The sequence below is a fragment of the Apodemus sylvaticus genome, chromosome 4, assembly GCF_947179515.1.
Source record: "Apodemus sylvaticus chromosome 4, mApoSyl1.1, whole genome shotgun sequence".
NCBI classification, from domain to species: Eukaryota; Metazoa; Chordata; class Mammalia; order Rodentia; family Muridae; genus Apodemus; species Apodemus sylvaticus.
This window is the reverse complement of record NC_067475.1, coordinates 139,989,169-140,011,212: the sequence shown is the minus strand read 5'-3', so window position 1 is coordinate 140,011,212 and position 22,044 is coordinate 139,989,169. Positions and strand designations below refer to the sequence as shown.

Sequence of the window (22,044 nt, the reverse complement as noted above, 5' to 3'; positions counted from 1 at the left end):
GGTTAGTTAACTCTTGTTGCTCTAGATGCTGCAGTGCTGAGAGGCCGTCGATAGAGTACTTGCCTAGCTCAGTGAGGCCCTCCCAAATCTATCACCTGAATGGCTTAAAATCTTTGAAAAGCACTTTATTAGAAAGGCATAAATCTTCAAAGCTGCAAATCTAGAGGCTGAAAACTGAGTGAATGAACAGCAGATGACGGAGGAACCTGTCTAGAGAGCAGATATGTTGGCAGAAACATCTCTAAGCAGACTCATCGACACCAGGCCCCTTGGGCTTCCCTCTTCAGGCCCTGCTTTTTGCCTACAGTTTTCGTTGCTGTTCCTCTCTGCTGGCATGTGAGGTTCCTCACCCCCTCTCAAGCGTTCACACGCTGCCCTCTCAGCTTCTTCCTGGAGGGACTTGGACCTTGCCACACACTGGCCTCCCAGGATTTTCTTTGCAATCTGGGTGGGAGGTCTTTAATTGTAGCATCTTTCATGTCTACCGAACCAGCCTGCCAGGTATGACAGCAAGGTCTGCCACCAGCTTGAATCACAGCCTCACTGGCATCTGAGTGCTTAATGAGCAAGGTAAAGACGTCACTGAATCTAGAATTTGCTATTTAAGGTCGGACTGCAAGCTCCGGGTTATAAACCTTGTACCAAGGTTCTACAGGAAACCCTGCGTGACTGGGCAATGCAGCAGGACCTTGCTATGTGTGAGTTTGTGGAGGAGAAGCAGAGAACCTGGAAACACCAGGAATGTTTCCTGCCTGCCAAAGAAGGCTCCAGGCGACAGGGCTGTAGGGATAGAGGTCTGTCTGAGCCTGCAGGAAATCTTATCGTGCTCCCACATGTCCCACACACAAGTCATGGAGCTGCAGGATTGGGTGAGCTCCCTGCGGAGTGTCAGCCTTTTGAAACCTTGTAAAAGCCCTGGTTGGAGCAGGATTGTTCACTCTGTATTACTACATAATGGGAGTGCGTGGCTTGCTGTTTTGATTTTTACAAGGCCTCATGGCTAAGGAGCTAGCCTTAAGTCTCAGAGGGGATTTTGGACATGGCGTTTTGAATCGTGTTAGAAGTGTTAAGGCTGTGGGGTGCTTGGGGCTGGACTAAATGTACTTTGTGTTGTGGGGTGGCAGTCAATTTTGGGGGGTCGAGGGGGTCAAATGTTAAGGTTTGATTCTGCAATTATCTTCTATGCGCTTGTATTTTTTTGTGATTGTTTCCCCAGACGGTGGCAGGCTGGCCTTGAACTCAGAGATCTGCCTACCTCTTCCAAGCACCGAGGTTAAGGCAGGTAGCACCTCGCCTGGCTCTATTTCCTTTCATGTTCTCTCCCCTCACGGAGCTTTCAAACTGCCTGTTTTCAAGTTCAAATATTCTTTTTAAATTTAAAACAAACTGAATCAGAATGGAATTACATCATTTCTTCCTTCCCTTTCCCCTCCTCAACGCCTCTTATATTCCCGGTTATTCCCTCTCAAATTCTTGGTCTCTTTTCTTTACTGTTGTTACACATGAAGACAATGCATAAACATATAATTACAACCTGCTGAGCCCACGTAGTGTTGGTTGTATATACACCATTTCAGGCCTGACCCCTTGGTGTGGGATAACCAGTTAGGGGCTCATCCCTAGGGAAGACCAGTGCAGTCCTAATTACCTGTGGCTCTTGGTCTAGGAGTGCATGAGATTGTTTGATGGATGCTAGAGTGTCTATTAGCGTCTCATTGTTCGGCTCTTGCTTTGGCAGCCATGCTGCTGAAGTGTCCTGGGTGTCACTTCCCTGTCACTTCTGGGAGACACGCTCTCACAGCAGACTTCTCTTCATTTTGACCAACTGTAGTTTTCAGTGATGGTCTCTGACTTCTGCACAGAGGAGTTTCTTTCATAAGGGCTGAGGTGGTCTGAGTGAGAACGGCCGGCCCGGCAAAGGCTCACAGATTTGGATGCTTGGTCGCCAGGGGATGGCGCTATCTGAGAGGATTAGGAGGTGTGGCCCTGTTGGAGGGAGTAGGTCACTGGAGGTTTGAGGTTTCAAAAGCCCAACCCAGTCTCAAGTCTGCTTCTCTCTTCCTACATCCCTTGAACCAGGATGTAAACTCACACCTACTGCTCCTGCACCAAGCAAGCCTGCCTCCACCACACTCCGGGCCATAATGGTCATGAACTCCACCTCTGAAACTACACATAAGCCCCAATTAAATGCTTTCTAAGAGTGGTCATAGTGGTCAAGTGGCCGTGGTGTCTCTTCACAGCAATAAAACACTGACCACGACAAGACAAGGAGTGAGAGCCTTACTAATCAGGCTGGATGGGGACACAGGCTGTGCCAGCAGGGCTGGTCCTGCAGGGTAGATATGGAATGTGGTGAGATGGGATAAGGTCATAAAGTTTTCAGATAGTTTTTTCTTCTGCGTAATCTATATTGTTTGTTGAGGCTATCAACTGCATTTTTTTTTAATTTCATTTACTGTGTTCTTTATCCCCAGATTGCTGTCTAGTTCTTTTTCAAAATACTTCTCTATGGAATTTCTCACTCATAGTATTCAAGAGAATATTAAATTCTCTTTAATGTCATCTATCTGTAGTCTATTGGATCTCACTTTTAAAAATATAATCATTTCTTTATCTTCCAAATGTTTCTTTGTAAATTGGTGTAAAAAAGAATGGGTTTCACTATGAGACAGTGGCCCTTTATTGGCGCAGAGTCACCCCGAGTACCTTGGCCCCCCCCACTGGTTCCTTCATCTGCCTAGTAATAATCATCCCTCTTCTTTACCAGGCCCTCATCCCTTTCGTTTATTTGGAACTTACTGCCATGGTTAGGGTTTTCTCTGAGAGGCCTCATGTCTCCTCATTCTTTATATTCCTACATTAAGATCTGTGTGTCTAGCCGGGAGTGGTGGTGCACGCATGTAATCCTAGCACTTGGGAGGCAGAGGCAGGCAGATTTCTGAGTTCGAGGCCAGCCTGGTCTACAGAGTGAGTTCCAGGACAGCCGGAGCTACACAGAGAACCCCGGTCTCAAACAACAACAACAACAACAACAACAACAAAAGATCTGTGTGTCTGATGGTTCAGATAGCTCTGTCATTTTGAAGTGACTTTCTCAGCAGGCAGCTTTCTCCTAAAGATGTGTCTTGAAGTATTGGTGCAATGTTGGCTTTGATTCTAGATGGCCACTATAGAATGGTATCCTATATTCTCTTTGGTTGTGACTAATGACTCTCTGCCCAGTGTGTGCAGCGTATGCTGCACTGAAGTAGAGACCCACTGACTCTTCTGTGTGCAGAGCAGGGACGGCACAGACAGAGATGAGGATGACAAACTTGTGGCAGGAACTTCAAGAGCCTTCACTGATCCTACACACGTGTGGCTGGCTGATCATAGTCCTAGTAGCCAGACCCTCTCAAAGGGAAATCATCCTGATCTCCTGATTCAAGAAGGTGACACTATCCTCCCTGTCACAGTGCCTGTCCCTACAATGCGGGGCATGGTGAATGTCTGTGGACTCCCAAAGATGAGAATACACAGATAAGGACTCTGGCTCCAAAGCCAGTTCAAGTCCAGACATCTGACTTCTCAAACTGGCTTTAGTAACAGCACCCTGAGGGCAGGCAAGGTGGTCAACGAGATCTGTGAGCTCCTTTTCTGAAAGGAAATGATACTTACGGATTCTAGGCTTCTGATGTGGGTGAGCTGCAACCTTAAAGATTATGAAAACTTCCAGGATCAAAAATTACCAGCAGACATCCTGACAGTGTGCTGGGCCTGTCACCCTTACGGGGAGGCGTGTCCTCTGCAGCGGTGGCTGTGGTCTGCCAGGCGCCAGAATTCTGCTTCCCGTCCTCTGCTGTTGTCCCAGGTCTCAGATTCTCACAGGAGTCCAGTTGATCACTCACCTCTGATCACAACTGTGCCTCTTTAGCTCTTCGTTGTGGAGGAGTTGAGTGATGAACATCTCTGTCTACCCATCTGCCAGGAGGATTATCTTTGCAACCTTTAGAGAAGGTTAAAAAAGAAAAAAAAATTTTTTTAAAATGCTTTTACAAGCACAGAAGTTAGAAACTCATTAAAATAAAAATCTAATCATAGAACATTGAAAGAAGGGGGAAAAAAAGAACGACAGGGAAAAATAGTTTCAACACATATAGCTAACAAATGGCATGGGCCACACTGTGTATACAGAATACTCTGGACCAACAGCAAGAAGTGACCTCAGAGCAGAATTGGCAAAACTGAAAAGACACTTGGAGGAGAAAAAGCATAAATACCCAGCAGCGTCTAGAAGCTCTCTCCATAAGTCATTAGGAAAGGCCGAAACCACAATGGCTGAGTTCAAAATCCGCAATCCCAAACACGAGACAAGAAGTCCAACTGGTGCTATAGTTTACAGTTTGACTCCGAAATGTCTCCTGAAAGCTCATGTTTTGAATGCCGGGCCTGGTGGGATTTGGGGAACTGACTGCATTAGGAGGGCTCTGGTATCAACAGATGAATCTGTTGATGGATTCATGTCTGATGTTGTTACTGAGAGGTGACAGAAACTGAGGAAGGGATGGGCTGACTCACGGAAGCGGCCCCTGGGGCTGACTCTGAAGGGTCTATCTTGTCCTCAGCCTCCTCCGTTCTCTCTGCTTCCTGGCTGCCCTAAGGTGAGGGGCTTTGCTCCGCTGTGCTCTTTCACCTTAACATAGGTCCAGAGACAATGGAGACACTGTACTCAGCTTAGGAGACAGAAAACCTAAATGCCCTTCAGTTGATGACTGGATAATGAAACTTTATACATATACACAGGAGAACACCATTCAGTGTAAAAAAAAAAAAAGGAAATTATCAACTTCACAGGTAAATGGATGGAACTAGAAAATATTACAGTGACTGAGGCCACCCAAATCCAGGGTGCCAAGTGCCGTGGGTTCTCTGCCATCTGGGGCTCCTGCCTGAACTCTTCAGATGTGAATATGCAACCTAGAATCACTACAGAAGCTGGGGAAGTCAAAATGGACCTTAGGGGTAGAGAAGGAGCTCTAGAGAGACCAGAAGAGAGGACACGGGTGATTAAAAGGGGGAAATGGAAAAAGAGAAGCATTAAACAGAGAAAAGGGGGGTTAAATACAGACAGAAGGAGGGGGAGGGGATAAACAACATGAGAAATGTTTGTAATAGCCATTGGGAATATTATTTCATATATAATACATGAATATATGCCATCAAAAGAAGCCAAAACCCCAAACTGATTTAGAAGATTCCATTTAGCCTAAACAGATCGCTGGCTGTTTGGGGCTAGGAGTTGACCAACCAACATAGTGAGGTTTTGTGGACAACAGGAATTTCTAGAACTGGATTATGGTGACGCTGTTCAAACCCCTGGAAAACACAGATTTGTGAACTTACAATGAGTGGGTTTTAATGGCATATAAATTGTACCTCAATAAGAGGTTTAAAGATTTATCCAAGAATGTTCATAGCAGCTTTAGTCATGATAGCTTCTTAAAGGATCACAAAAGACAAATGGACAAATGATGATCTATTCATGGAACACAATATCAGCTGAAAAACTACTTAAGAGACAGACAGATGGCTGGCTCAGTGGGTGAGGTCTAAGAACAAATGCTGACCAACCATAAAGACCTGAGTTCAAACCCTTGGCAACCATGTAAAATTCTGGGTGTGACCACTACATCCATAACTGCGGTACTGTGGGATGTTTTCTCGGGTTTACTGGCTCCTAACCTGTCTCCAGGTTCAGTGAATCAGGTGAATGAGGCAGGAAATGAGAGAGTCCTGGTTCTCAACCTTCCTAATGCTGTGACCCTTAACAAGTTAAGGTGACCCCAATCGTAAAATTACTTTTGTTGCTACTTCATAACTGTAATTTTGCTACTGTTATGAATTATAATGTAAATATCTGTGTTTTCCCATGGTCTTAGGTGACCCCTGTGAAAAATGTCATTTGACACCCCCCCAAAGGGTTGTGACCCACAGGTACATCACACAGTCACAGACATGAATCTCAAAAGCTATAACACTCTCAGTCGCCCCCCCCTCTCCCTCTCCCTCTCCCTCTCTCTCTCTCTCTCTCTCTCTCTCTCTCTCTCTCTCTCTCTCTCTCTCTCTCTCTCTCTCTCTCTCTCTCTCGTTCTGCATGCACTGAAGTTCAAACTCTAACTGAATCACACTTGTAGATCAGAAAGCTCACTTTTTCTTTATCAAAAAAAAAAAAATCTTAGCACACATTCCAGAATAAAATTTATTCAAAACAAGAATCTGGTGTTCTATAACCTAACACACTGAGACTTACAAAGCAAAACCCAGTCTGGTCCCAATCATGTCCTACAGATTTGGGGGTTACAGAGTAGTCACTTCACGTCTGTAATTACTGTAGGCGACTTTTACTCCTGCACCTCAGGACACGTGAGGACAGTCTACACTGTGCACACAGCACACAAGCCATCAAAGACGCTGCTTCCTCATCAGTGGTGTCTGCTCCCATTTAGGACTCAGCCAGGAAAGAACTCTGCCACCACAGGCAACTGCCTATTCCTCTGTCACGTGTGTCCCCTTCTCCAGTCACCCTGAATGAGCCACTTCTGGAGGCACGAGCTCTGTGGTACCGTCCGCCATAGAGCATGTCACACAAGTCTAGGCTAGTGTGGGGCGTGGTGCACACCTAGGCACATAGTAAAGCAGTCAGAGTCATATTTTTGGCCCAATAGCAGCATTCCAAGAATTAACTAAAAGGAAGGAAGGGAGGAAGGAACCTCTTTGTGACAAATGCGACTAACTTATTCTGGTATATTTCCAACAGCCATAAAACACACCCCCCTGCAAAGAATCAAAACAACCTGATAACAATAGGAGTCAGCCAATGAACTATGGCACGGTCAGCAGACGGACTACTCCCCGAAGCCATGAGATGCACGGGCTGGGGGAAAGTGGACAAACAGGAAAACGCTGTCACATAGTGTCCAGTGACAGGAGACAAAGCCATGGAGAGCAGGGTCAGTCACAGGCATGGATGACAGAATTCCCCTAGACTCCCAGACAGTAAAGATATTTGTGTAAAGCTTTGAGAGGGAAGGCCTACACCACTGGTAGGATCATGGCTGTGCGCACTGTAATTCTCAGACTTGAACATGCCAGAGTCAAGCGAAGGATCGTGATTCAATACATGTTGAGTTTGTCCATAGAGTCTGCACTCCAGCAGGGTCTCAGGTAAGGCTCCCCTGCCATATGCCAGAACGGCCATCTCCGGGCAGGGGGACACAGGTACACACTTATTTTTTTACACCATTTTACATTTGCCATAATGCACAATACTTCTGTAATAATGAAGAAAACTTCTTTTTCTTCAGAAACTTTGAATCTAATGATTTTTATGACATTCCATCTTAAATACTGTGAAATTGGACCAAAGGTTTATTATAACCAATACAGAATAATTTACAATGAAAATGAGCAATGGCCTAGTTAACTGATTTCTATGATTATCTTAGTTCTGGGGTTCGATCCTAGGGCTTTGCACCTGCTGAGACACCTCTGCTGTTATGCTGCAACCCCAGTCCTCTGTGTTTTTAAGAGAATGGTTGAAAATTACCGGAAGAACATGACACTATTACCATTTACAAAGGCATGGAAAAGCAAAAGGGTAAACTCTAGTCACAGCATGACAACTAGGTTAAAATGCTAGCACTGTTTGTAAACTGTTAAATGTACTAAGTTTAGGGGAAATGTTGGATTACTCCTGGGATCCGAGTACTCGGGAGGCAGATGTGAACGCATCTCCTTGAGTCTGAGGCCCACATGGGTTACAGAGTGAATGTGTCTCAAAACAAAAGGTAAATGAAGAAGGAAATACACCAAAATGCTAGTATCAGTGGATCCCTGGGTGGGGAAGGGTCAGACTTTGTTGCTGTGACAAAATTAGCAGGAAAGAGATGGTTCTGTGTGTAAAGGTATTTGGTGTACAAATCTGATCGCAGAACTGACTCTCTAGTCCTCACTTCTATACATGCTCCCTGGAATTCATACACTCAGATCACACACACATACATGCACACACACACACACACACACACACACACACACACACACACACACACATGGATAATGATAATGATATAGCAGACCACTAGTGATGGCTTCCCTCTTCTTCAGCTTTTGTTCCAGCTGGCCCCAAGGCCACACTCGGTTTCTCTCCCACATGCCAGTCATCTCTGGAAACAGCGTCGCAGTCACAGCAGACACACGCTTCGGTGGTCCCCAGGCATCTCAGTGTAATCAGGCTGTCAGTCGGCGTGATTACTCATCACGCAAGCTGTAAAGACTCCTCTCAGCAGCATACACACTAAAACCGGAAGGGCAGAGCTTAGCATAGCCCCTGTACAAGGATGACACCAATCCATGAAGCGGTTTACTAATAAACAAACAAATAAGTAAATAAAATTGCTTCTTCTTAACCTTAAAGAATAGAAAAGAATTGAAGGAGGGCAGGGTTAGGACTGGGAGGCAAGGATACCCCTGGAGTATGGCAGGGTGTGGAAAGGGAAAACATTCAAGGCTTGGTGAGTGAGGCCCAGCTTCTGTTAGCTGAGGAGTAGGGTTTCCTCCTAGAACAGCTGGCTGGGTCCAGGGCAAAGGCCTAGGCCTAGTGAGATGTGCTCATTGCTAATGCTGAGTTTGACCTAGAGGCCCAGCTGAGGTTCAGAACCAGCCACTTTCCCCCCCTCAGCACTTGCTGACTGGTCAGGGCACCAGCTATGAAGGGAAGGGCTCTGCCGCCTGGAGGGAGCCAGCTGTTCCTCCCTTCACACAATGCTTCCCAGCCTCTGAGCTAGCAAGACCTTCAGTCCCCAGAAGCAGGCAGTCCTCAGGGGCTCCTCACAGGCAGGAAAGGGTGCTCACGCCGCCATCTTTGATGAAGAAGGTGGCCCCCAGTTTGTGTGCCCATTTCTAGGCTCACTTCTCCTCAGAAACTCAGTTCTCATTCCTCTCTCTTCTCTCTCATCACAGGCAGCCAAAGGCAACAGCGACAGATGCTGGCAAAGCCCCATTACTGGATGACGACCAAACCAGACAGCCTTTTAAGAGGACAGAAAAACGCTTAATACTTAAAGTATAAATATTACTTAATAATGTAATACTTTTCCAAGTTAAAAAAGTAAACTGCACAACTGCTCCAGAGTTCCCATGACAGACTGTGAACAAGGCCTTCTGGGAACAAGCTGTCTGCAGAGCCAATGGGACTGATTCACTTTAGTGCGGTGGAGATGTTGGAATGGTGCAGATCAGAACTAATTACAAGTATGCTGGGCTATCTTTAGCCCCTAACTAGCCATTCCTTGTCTACTTCTGTGTCTGGTCTAACATACTGTGACTAACAGACCTGGAGAAGAATCTTGATTTCTGGCTTTCTTTGTTCTGTTACTATATAAAAGCTTCACAAACACAGAATTTGTATTCCCAAACCATGGCCACTCATACCTGACTCCACAATAAACTCTCTCCTGTTCCCTCTGAGGCCAGAGTTGGGTTTTCTCATTGTCAGAGGCGAGTTGGGTGGGGTCTTCACTGTGCCTGGTCAGGATTTCATAGAACGTTCTTGGCCCTCGTGACACCAGTGAAGTATGTGTAGCCCTAGTCGGTACAGAGTCACCAGAAATCCAGACAACTCAAACCCTAAGGCCCTCCAGGCAGTAGTACGCCAGAGGCGTCACCGGTGTCCAGCTTATTCTATACTGACAGCATGCACTTCTACAATGGGGATTAGGGAGCCTTTGCATCCGCAGGAGCGCATGTCTGTGGGTGGGGTTGGGGTGTTCCATGACTTTCACAGTCAGAGAGGATTTTCATTCCCAAATAACAGAGCCAGGGGCCTGAGTTCAGAGTCAGGACACAGCTGCCCATACATGAAGCACGCACACCATTTGTCAGGGAGAACCAGGTCACGAGGCAGCCTGCAGATCTCCTTAGAGAGGTGAGAGCTGGAAAGCACTTGTAACTTTCTGTCTTCCTTTTAGTATTATGGGGTAGACAAAGTCTACACAGAGTGGGGTTTCAATAAGCTTAGCCATGGGACGTGACACTATTGGGAGGTGTGGCCTTACTGGAGGAGGTGTGGCCTTGTTAGAATAAGTGTGTCATTGTGTAGGCAGGCTTTGAGGTAATGTCTGTACTCAAGCTCTGCTCAGTGTGAGACAGTCTTTCCTGGTGACAGACAGATTATAATGTACAACTCCTAGCTCCTTCTCCAACACCAGGTCTGCCTGCACGCTGCCATGCTTCCTGCCATGATGATAAGGGACTGAACCTCTGACACTGTAAGCCAGCATGATGTCTCTTCATAGCAATGGAAACCCTAATTAAGACTCAAGGTAAATACGGCATGCAGGCTCCGTCATTAGCAACAACAGGGAAACCTCCATTTTCAAGAACACCAGGGAATCCCTTACCCCCTGAGCTCTATGTATGCCCTGCACTATAAGGCTCATCTCCAAGGCAAACATTGTTGTTATCTCTTTTATATAAGAGGAATGATATGGAGAGGCTAAACACAGTAAGAAAATGTTACTCAGTATGGTGGTCGAGCCACCGGAAATCAGTCCCCACACACCCTGTCCTCACTGAGAACTGCTCTGTCTTGCTTTTGCTTGGTCAAGCTAATGGTCAGCCAACCCTCTTTTATCCGGGCAATGAGATCGTAACAGTCAAACTTGAATTGTAGAGTTCTAGAAAGGTCCACCAGCAGCCTGCTGGCCTGCCATTTACTAAACATCTGTGTCTATAAGAAGAGCTCACATCTGAGGGTTCGTGTCTTTAGGCCTACAAGAGGCGTCCCATTTGCAGCCCTTGCCTATCCACTACCATACACCTACAGTGACAGTCACGGACAAAGTCCTCAAAGCAGCACCTGTTTGCCCCCAAACTATTCCACAGGCTCACGTCTGTGGGTGCCCAGGCCTGCGGACCTAAGGACTCTGAGGAACGAAAACATTTTCTCAACAGAACGTTAACTGTAATGAAACTGCAGATACAGCAGATATGAGAGTATCAACCCCATGGCCCTTAACAGAAAGTTTCAAATTGAGGAAATCGAAGCATCTGGAAGACTGGGCTGTGGGCAAGTGCCTCAGTTCCTCATTCAGACAGTGTTCTGAGAAGCCATGCCTGAGCGTCATATAGGAGCAAACTTGCAGTTAGCAGGAGTCAGGTGGACAGCGCAGAGGCAGGGAGAAGGCAAGCCCTGGCAGCCCTTGAGTGTGCCTGGGATCTAGCTCAGTGCAATTCCGGATCCCGGCCTCAGGATCCACACTGCTCCCAGACTCAGGCTGCATCTCCCAAGGCACAGGAGCTCTAACTTACAAGGAGGGTCTGATGAGCTACCGTGGGCACTCCTTTCCCACCCCGAGGCTTCCAACCCTGACTTCCCCTCTGCAAAACTAAAATGCTGTGCAAACCAGAAAAGCATGAGTATGCAGAAATGACCACTGTTCTAGTCAGGGCTGCCAGTGGGATAAACACCATGGCCAAAGCAACTCGGGGAAGAAAGGTTGGTGCCAGTTCACAGCTTGCAGTCCATCATCTGGGGAAATCAGGCAGGAATGAGAGCAGAGAAGATGGAGGAATTCTGCTTACTGGTTTGTTCTGTCTGCTCTTTTATACAGGCTAGGACCAACAGCCCAGAGCTGGCGCTACCCACAGTAAGCTGGGCCCTCCCACATCCATCTCTAGTTAAGAAAGCACACCTCTGTCTTGCCCACAGGCCAATCTAGTGGAGACATTTCTTTCACTTAAGGTTTCTTCTTTCCAAATGACTTGAGCTTCCAACAAGTTGACATAAAGCTAGCCAGCACAGTAGCCTGACATGTTCCCTTGACATAGGCACATTCAGTATAAAACACAAGCCTTTTCACATTCTCAAAGGGCACGACCCTCAGAAATTATCTTTGGTTGGCCCTTTAATTTTGTTTTTCTGGTGCTTTAGGACTAGGGAAATGGCTCCGTGGTTAAAACACTTCCTGAGTGAGAAGCAGGACTAGAGTGTGAATCTCTAGAAGCCACATAAATAACAGGGGGTGGGGGACAGCAGGCAGCTTTCATCTCCAGCCTTAGAGGGTGGAGACAGGGGACCCCCAGAGCAGCCTGGCTAGATACACTAGCCACACTGGGGAGTTCTGTGTTTGACTGAGAGACCCTGACTAATAAATACAGTGGAAGAGCGATTGAGGATCAATCCTGACATTAGCCTAAGGCCTTCATGTGCATGCAAACATACATGCCCAGTCATCATTCCATAGTGTGTCCCTACACATGTAAGCATGCATGCACACACACACACACACACATCACATGCACATTCATGCAAACAAAAATTAAAACAATGTCTTACGGTGGAATCCTGGGCCCGTTAGGCAAGTGTTCTTCCTTCAGCTCTAGCCCTTGGATTTATTTGTTTATTTGAGACAGGGTTTGTTGTATGGCCCAGGCTGGCTTTGAATTTGTAATTCTTCTGCTTCAGCCTCCAGAGTTGCTGAGATTCTAAGCATGAGCTCCACACTTGATCTGCTGTAATATCACCTCATTGTTATTTATACTTACTTCATTTTGAGATGGAGGGCCTAGCCAAGATCTTTCCACCTTAGCCTCTGGAGCTGCCATCTCTTGGGTCCAAATCTGACTGTTCAGTGCAGGCTCATTTTTCAGTTTTAGCTCTGTGCTGGTCTAATATGACATTTCTGTCGGTTGGATATGATTCATGTGCCCAGTGTATCACCACAGAAGTGTGGTGAGTTTATTCTATCGAGCTAGCACCTAGATTACAGCTAGTGCATAATGAAGAGTATAGACTACTGGGTGGCACTGATGAGAGGCGGAGACAATGTGGACCCCACTTCTCTCATAGACAAGTGCCACTTCCTGTGTTACTGTAACAGGTGGCTAGATTCTACTTCTGATAAAAAGACACCAAGGCTCACAGAGTGACTAAATGCAGGCCGAAAGCCGGGCACCAGGCCTCCATCGCTTTGCCTCAGGCGCCCACGTGAATCTACACAGGCGTTGTTATTTACTCCAGGAGTAGCTGTTTATCTAACCTGGTTCACTCCCTTCAAGACTGAAGACACCCACGAACAGGGAAGCCTCACATGACTGAAGACTAGCCTCAGCTGGAAGCAAAGGCTCTATAGAGGGAGGCTCCTCTGGGATCAAAAATAATCACCCTGTAGGAACCAGAATGCTCCCCTAAAGAGACGAGAGTCTCTTGGACCACACTGCAGAACCAGATGAGACACTGGTCAACCAGACCACACCTTGCTTGGGACAGCACTAGTTTCTCTGGTCCTTGTCCCAGCTCCTTCTCCATTTAAACCTAAAGCTCAAGGCTCCCTGAAGATGAGCCTGGGGCTGCTCGGGCCCCTTTGTTCCTTTCCCCAAAATGGTGCCTGGATCCCCCTTTTTCTGTTCTTTTATCGTTGCTTGCTTTTTTATAATTGTAGTATTGGAATGTAGGGGGTGGAGTGCGGTGGGGCAGGGGGTAAACCTAACTGCCGAGCTCAGGCTTCTGCCCTGAAACTCTGGCCACTTCCTAGTTATACAGCATAAAGCTACCTAGTCTTCCAAGCACCATTCCCTTCTGCAAAATGGGCTGTGATACCCAGTGTAAGAGAGCTATGTGAGAATTAAACAAGTTTGTGAGAGGTATGGTTGGGTGGATCTGTGGGTAAACATGTGGGAGCAAGTCCAGATCCCCAGAATACCTATAAAAAATCCAGGTGTGGTTGGGTGCGACTTAACCCAGCACTGAAGCTGGGGCAGAAATGGTTGCGTCCTGGGGACTTTCTAGCTTGCTAGCCTAGTTGAAATGGTGAGCTTCAAGTTCATTAAGATCGTCTCTCAAAAACCAAGCTATAGAGTGAAGGAGGAAGATGCCTGACATCAACCTCTGGCCTCTAGAGACATGAACAAGTGAGCACACCATTGTCTATACATGTAATCACCCCTCTGCTCTCCCAAAAATCATATGTGAAGCCAGGCGAGATGACCCAAGCCTGTAATCCCAGCACTCGGAGGGTTACACACAGGTTCAGGGTTAGCTTGGGATACACATTAAGGTCCTGGGCTACAAAACAAAACTGTGTCTCAACAATTAAACTGTGTATAATAAATAAAAAGAATAACAGACTCTTAAAGTTTTCTTCTTCCAATGACTGAGAGGTTGAGAACATAGCCTCATTCATAGAGTTCTTGCCTACCATGCAGTAAACCATAGGTTTAATACCCAGCACTGGATAGAACCCTAGAGAGGGAATCACAGCAGGAGGCAAACGTGGCGGGCCTTCAAGGTCATCTCAGGGACATGCAGAGTTTGAGGCTAGCCTGGATTCCATGGACCCTTTATCAGAAAAATAACAAAAGAGGGCTGCAGAGATGGCCCTGAGGTTTACAGTACTTGCTGTTCTTCTAGCAGACCCAAGTTTGCTCATCCTTGTTATGTAGCTCACAAGCATTTATAATTCCAGCTCCAGGAGACCCAATGCCCTCTTCTGGCTACTCCAGGCACACACACACACACACACACATCACACACACACACACATCACACCCACACCCACACACATCTCACACACACACACACACATACACATCATACATACACACACACATCACACACATCACACCCCCACACACACATCACACACATACACATCACACATCACACACACACACATACACATCACCCACATATCACACACACATCACACACACATCACACACACATACACATCACACATACACACACACACATCACACATACACATCACACATACACACACATCACACACACATCACATACACACACATCACACATACACACACATCGCACACACACATCACACACACATCACACACACACATCATACACACACACATCACACACACATCACACACACACATCACACACACAGAGAGAGAGAGAGAGAGAGAGACAATATGCATACGTAAAGTAAATGTTGAAAAGAATGACTTGAAGCTAACTTTTGGCTCCCTAAGACATCATATCACCCTTAGTTGAAAGCCAAACTACCCCTCTCTACACTCACAGGAGGGGTGACGTGGGGCAGAGGAGAGTATGTACTGAAACACAAAAGTGTAGCATGCTGCTGACTGGAATGCCATGCCTTTCCTCTCAATTGTAGGCCAACAAGGGAGCAATCTGCCTTTCTGATGTTTTTATCCCCTTTAGGCATGCAAATCAGGGTAAAGATGGTGCCACATTTGTGGTAATTCCTTATAATGGCTTTTAGCAGTATTCTTTATCAGAAGAGAGGAAGTATCAGGCCACTCCCTGGTCACTTAGAGACTTGGCAACTTTCTCTCGCTCTGCTTATTTTAGAGGGCTAGGGAGAATAGCTGTGTAAGTGATGTCATGCTAGGGATACACTTGTGTCCCGGGGTTATCAGACTGATGCCAACCTTTTAAAACATGAGCATGTTTAACAGGTTTTAAGGATCCTAAACTTGATAATCTCCAAGGAAAAGATATAAAAGGCTACTCTGAACTGGCCAATGGCGTTCCATACATCCCCAAGCAGTCCAACCTATTGCCAATGCACTTGGCTACTCTTCAGAAATTGACCCAAGACCCTATTGCTGAAAACACTATGTGCTAAGCCATAGAACATGGGGAAATCCAGCTGGTACTCAACTGGAAACTTCACCTCAACTGGCTAGCTTTCATACAGCTACAGAGTACTGTGAAAACTACCAAGTTCATCCAACTATGAACCCTAAGAATACAATGGTAAATTGTCTGACAAGATATGCCTGCCCACTAAGGAGGACAGATGTTATGGGAGTGACCAACCACTGTCTGATTGTATCTAAGGCCTACTCCATGAGATGGACCACATACCTGGCACTGTTAACTGAGTCTAGAACCTGTGGCTTGATAGATCCTAGGGGAGAACCTGATACTATATTATTCTGCCAAATGGACACAGTGTTAAAACAACTCCTAATAACTTATGGCTGTGCCCATAGATTAGTGCATCTCTCAACCCTCTTCAGAGAAACTTTTTTGCAACAGATGGCAGGTAACGCAGAGACCAACTGGTTAACATGCAGAGATACTGTGAAGTGCTTAGCTATAAACGAAGTATTTATATCAAACCCTTTCCCTCAAGGACCAGAGATCTTCAAAGAAGGGGCAGAAAGAGTGTGAGCACCAAAAGTGGTGGATAACTTAAGAGACAGTGTTTTCAAGATTCAACAGGACGGTAACACATGACTCACAGCATTTGTGACAGCGTGCACAAGACTACACAAGCTCAAGCCAGAAACACTTCCTGCGTGGAGGGGGGAGAGGAGACCATGAAATCCCACTACTAGCTGACAAGCCACTAACATTTGGTAGCTGCTGGGAGAGGGAGATCAGTTTTCTTTAATTCTGTGACTCCTGGTAGGTCAACCAGGGGCAGTTGCGGGGCATGGCCCATACCTAAGAATAGTTGGGTAACATAAATTGGACTTTATAGGGGGAGGGGGAGGAAGTGTAGGAGGAAGAAAGAAGAGGAGGCAGAAGAGGAGGACAGAGAGAAGAAAGAAGGAAGAAGGGGGAGGAGGAAGAGGAAGAGGAAGAAGAAGAAAGAGGAGAACTAGAAGTTGGGTGGGTAGGAAGGTAAAGGTGAGGAGTGGGGCAAGGGTGAATATGGTCAAAATATATGAAAATTTTCCAGAATAAAAATATTTTTAAAAATGTAGGTGTTTGTGTATGAGTTAATTTACTTAGCGTAATGCTTTAAAGATGTATCTATATTATAAACATTATTTAGTATTATGTATTGATATTTTTCTTTGTGTGAATATTTGTTAACCCATTCAGCTGTTGATAGAGAGCTGTGATCTTTCAAGTTTGGGGGTGCGGTTTAAATAAACTCTCTTGAGCAGTTGTGTACAGATTTTTAAAAAGCTTCTCCATGTCTATCAAAGAAACAGGCCCATTGACAAAGAATTCTGACAGGCCTGAAATGGGTAATGATGTTACCTCACCAAACTGCTGAAACTCTTCTCTTTACAAAAGATGGGGATCCTTTAAGCACCCATTTTCCTCAGCCAGGTAACAGAGGACAGAGACAATGAGGCCCAGGTATTCTTACCTTCAGGAAAAGAATTAGCTAGCTTATGGCTAATATCCATATATTCTAACGTTTACATCCTAACCTTATATAAACTGTGAGATGGACACAAACAGTGGAGGTGAAAAATGAAACATACCTCCCACCTCATTTTGACAAAACTGCAAAGGAATCTCCAATGTGCCGGGCGGTGGTGGTGCACGCCTTTAATCCCAGCACTTGGGAGGCAGAGGCAGCCGAATTTCTGAGTTCAAGGCCAGCCTGGTCTACAAAGTGAGTTCCAGGACAGCCAGGGCTACACAGGGAAACCCTGTCTCGGAAAACAACAACAACAACAAAACAAAAAACAAACAAAAAACAAACAACAACAACAACAACAAGGACTCTCCGATGCTCTCCTAATTTCTCAGAAACTAAGGTAGTGGGTTTATGGATCTAAGTGCCTGACAACCATTGCATATTTTACTCATACAATGAAAAGTAAATCAGGTACCAAACAACTTTGCTGAGGTATTGTAGGCCAAATTCCCAGAAGGAAAACAAAACACCCTACTATACATGTATATAGTTTAATGACTAGGGCTCTGTGACTGCGAATGTATATGGTTTGACTAGAGCTCTGTGACTGGGGGTGCATATGGTTTAAATGACTAGAACTCTGTGACTGAATGTATATGGTTTAATGACTAGAGCTCTGTGACTGTGGATGTATATGGTTTAATGACTAGCTCTGTGACTTCGGGTGCATATGGCTTAATGAGTAGAACTCTGTAACTGTGGATGCATATGGTTTAACTGACTGGAACTCTGTGGCTGCGGATGCATATGGCTTAATGACTAGAACTCTGTGACTGCGGATGTATATGGTTTAACTGACTGGAATTCTGTGGTTGCGGATGTATATGGTTTAATGACTAGAACTCTGTGACTGTGGAGAGCTAGAATGTTGTAGGTCGAAAACCAAACCATTTTGTGCTCTTCAGTCCGCTTAGCAACCACTCATTGCCCAATTCTGTCTGACCCAACATCTTTGTGACTATCAAGTAAAATCCTTTGGAATGCATTAACTTAGTAGGACTACTAGCTTCTACCACCCAAGAGTTACGGACATATCAGACAGTATCTGAGACCAGCAGCAAGGCCTTTGCCTCTTTGCTGTGATGGCCATCAATGTATATTTTTAAATGGTTTTTGTCTTTATTGTTCTGTAACTATAAAAAATCATTATGAGACAATTTTCACATTAGAATGTGTTATTTGGGCCAACCTGAATCTGTGTTCTTAGGCCATGGTCATTCATTTTGGCTCAAGAATAAACTGTTTGGCTCAAAATAAACCTATTTTCCTTTGAGGCAATTTTTCTAACACCTCACCAATCAGTTGTCACAGGTATGAGTGTTATGTGGTGCCTTTCTTTAAATAAAAAGGAATATTACGCTCAGCTGTAGTGAAGTTACTTAGAACATAGGTTTATCTTTCAGGAGTCTGTATCCCCGTCTATGTTTACAAAACTTTAGCCTTTCCCTCTTGGGATCTTACACTCTCACAGTCTGCCAGGCAAACATGATAGAACACACTATGAATTACAGGATAAAATCCAAGGAAAAAGAACTAAGTTAGATGAACACAGATGTCTCTCCACACAGATAACAAGAAAGCATGGCATGGACCATGCAACACTGCAGGGGTCAGCTCTTTGCTGGGTTTTTGTTTCATGATCCTGAAAACAAGGTAGAGTAAATATGGAAGACATTCTACAGATCTTTTTCAAGGATTAAGTACAACCTGCTCATCTAATGCTGTCTTCATCATTGAATAAGCTTTTGACATACAGATGTTACAGAGGTGCATATAACAATGCAAGCAGACCACATGGATGTTCACTACTCCGGTCTATTTTGGGGAGCTGAGGGGTCCTGGAGACCCAGTGCAGGCCCTGGAGCATGTCAGACAAATGCTCTAGTGCTGAGCCACACCGGAAGCCCGGGCCTGTTTTTCTGCTGAGTATAACTTAGAAGGGATTTGAGCCATTGGAAAAAAATGCTAACACATTTGATACAAAACTGACCAACTGGAGGCAATCCAACCCCGTTTGTTTGTTCATAGTGTGTGTGTGTGTGTGTGTGTGTGTGTGTATGTGTGTGTGTGTAAAAAGCTGAGCCAGCATCCACCTGCATCAACTTGATCCACTTGTGCCTTTGTGTGTGTGTGTGTGTGTGTGTGAGTGAGAGAGGCAGAGACTGATCTTTTCTGATCAGTCTGATGAGGTAGTAATCATATCCGATTTATGAAAAATAATTATATATGATAGGCTCTGAAACTAGAATCACCTGTGGCAACTCACCTTCTGGAGTTAAAAGGTAGTGTTGCAACTTTTTTGTTTTGTTTTGTTTTGTTTGTTTGTTTGTTTGTTTGTTTGTTTGAGACAGGGTTTCTCTGTATAGCCCTGGCTGTCCTGGAACTCACTCTGTAGACCAGGCTGGCCTCGAACTCAGAAATCCGCCGGCCTCTGCCTCCCAGAGTGCTGGGATTACAGGCTTGTGCCACCCCCCGCCCGGCTGTGTTGCAACTTTTAAAGGGAAATATTAAACAAATGCAAAAACAGAGTAAGGACTTGCATGCCGAACATCCATCTTTAGTTGTCCATCTCTCATGGCCCAGTGTGCTCTCCAGCACCCCCAAGACAAAACAAATCCTCAATTTATATTTCAACTTCAGCCGGTAATTCTAAAAGATCAGTTTTTTTTTAAAATAATGTAATTATGGAGACAGCCCAAATGACTCAGGGGCCAAGGGCTCTTAGCCATAAGCCAGAACAACACACAAGCCTGAGATGCCACCACTAACACAAGAGGAGACTACTCCTGAAAGCCATCCTCTTTCACATGTGTGCACACGGGAAGACAGAACACGGACGGACGGACAGACGGACGGACAGACGGACTGACGGACAGACGGGGACACACACACAAACACAGAAATGTTTTTAAATGGTAAAATGTAATTATGATACCCTTTCAAAAATTAAAAATATTTCCTCAAACTCCAGAACATTCCAAAACCAGGGCACAGTCAAGTTCTACAAGTTTTGCTCCGTTAGGGCTCTCGTTTTACCTGAAATTCTCACAAGGAGCCAACCTGTTAACTTTAAAAACTTGACTCACAAGGAAACGCTAGGCCATGCCAATATGTGCTAGTATACATTCATAAATATAAAGCACCGCTTTTCGCGTGTCCTCTGTCACCGTCGGGGTGTGATCTACCTCTGGGATCTGAGGAACAACGCCCTAATCAGATCCTTTGCACAAGCTGGAGACGAAGTGGGCATATTTCCTTCTCCTTCCTTGTAGGCAGGTGGGTGTGTTGGCCTCCGCAGGGGGAACAGGGACAGGGTGAAGGGTTGCCACGGTCTGGCCACCACCGCAGAACGAGAAAAGTTGCTTAAGCCCCACTCCCCGGGGCGGGTCCCCGAGCCAGCCGCCCCGCTCCGGTACCGACCGCCCTGCAGAGCAGCGGTGACCCGGTGCGCGCGGACAGGGTTCAACCGCCTGGCATGTGCCGGGAAGTCAGCGAGGAACGTCACACAGCCACCTCACCTCTCCGCCTGCTGCAGAAGGCTCGGACGGCCGCGTGGGGACCGGGCGCCCGTGGGACACTGCCCCGCGTCCGCCTGCCACGAACGTCGGCTGTGGCTTCGCGCTCCGCACCGCGGCGTCACCCCGAGTCCTACCTAGGAAGGGAAGCTTCGTCGTGACGCGACAGCCCGGTAGCCTCCACGAGTCGTGCGCTCACCTCCGCTCTCACGCCTCAGCCCCCGCGGAGCGCGAGTGGCCAGAAGCCACCAAAGTCCGTGACTGCCTGAGGGGCGGGGCCGCGCGTCGCTCACCTCCGCTCGCCCCGCCCACCTCCGCTCCGCCCGCCCCAGGTGAGCCCTCAAGGGGCGGGGCCACGCGAGGCTCACCTCCGCTCGCCCCGCCCTGCCTCCTGTCTTTGGTTCTGCGGGAGGAATCCCGATGCTCTTCTTTTCTTTCAGCCTAGCCAGGCCCAGAGCGCTCAGGGTAAGGTGCGTGGTCTCCGTTCTGGCTCGTACTGGAGAAAACAGCCTCTAGCTTCCAATCGCTTGCAAGCGGGCACTTCCGAGCTGACAGTGCGTAGGACGCCCCCTGCGGGTTGGGCGACAAGAGGCGACCTAGTTGACAGATTGAGTAGGCAGATGACTGCAGGAGTTGCAGGGTGAGTGGAAACTCTTTCCTAGTGTCAGGCTTTGAGGACCCAAACCCAGCCTGAGATGCACCCAACATGCCGTTGTGCCACCCACCACTTCTTGCTCTGTTGCCAGTTTCTCAAGTTTTCCTTTTGGCGTTTGTCTGCAGATGAGTATTTTCCCAAGGCCACAAGACTTGAGCCTTAGTGCACTGTAAATTCTGGTTTTTCAAAATTAAAGTCTGCAATAACATACATTGCGTTTCTTTCTTTGCCGTCCAGTGTTAATTCAGCAAATATTTGTTGAGAGCCTATGGCTTGCTAGTCATTTAAACATTTAACACAAGACTCTCTTGCTTGGTCTCCCACTGTTCTCCGAGGGGATCCATGAGTGGAATTGTAGTCTAGGCCTTCCCACCTCCCACTGGGGCTGAACTGACCTTGCCAGGAACTCAGAAATGGCCTGACAGGGCAATAAAGGCCCCCTGGGTGCTAAATGTGAGCTGTAGGGGGAATTGGGGTGTGCCCATTTCCCATCTCAGAGGAAACATCCTGGAAGAAAGGAGAGATGATGAAATCAAGTGGGGCGGTGAGGTACTTCAACCCAGAGCTCCCCGGGGGCAGAGATGGGAGGGAGTTTGCCAGAAATGGCTGCGGAGTCCCTTTCTCAGAGAGGGCGAGAGAACGGTAGGTGTGCAGTCAGTTCATGGGCCTAAGA

At 46.5% G+C, this 22,044-nt stretch overlaps 1 protein-coding gene across 12 annotated transcripts in view; it reads right to left on the bottom strand.

The window, feature by feature from the left end:
- Gpr160 (G protein-coupled receptor 160) overlaps window positions 1-21,215 on the bottom strand; it is a 30,571-nt gene extending 9,356 nt beyond the window's left edge. For 2 of the 12 annotated variants that reach the window (XM_052180700.1, XM_052180698.1), the window contains exons 1-2: window positions 20,720-21,013; window positions 3,891-3,988 (exon numbers count right to left, since the gene is read on the bottom strand). The gene's annotated coding sequence lies outside the window, so the exon portion shown is untranslated. Of the gene's footprint in view, window positions 1-1,648; window positions 1,987-3,660; window positions 3,989-17,032; window positions 17,117-20,719; window positions 21,034-21,084 lie in introns of those variants that run through there. The other 10 variants (XM_052180694.1, XM_052180697.1, XR_007977542.1 and 7 more) reach the window with 10 other exon arrangements.
- Window positions 21,216-22,044: the final 829 nt, after the last annotated feature.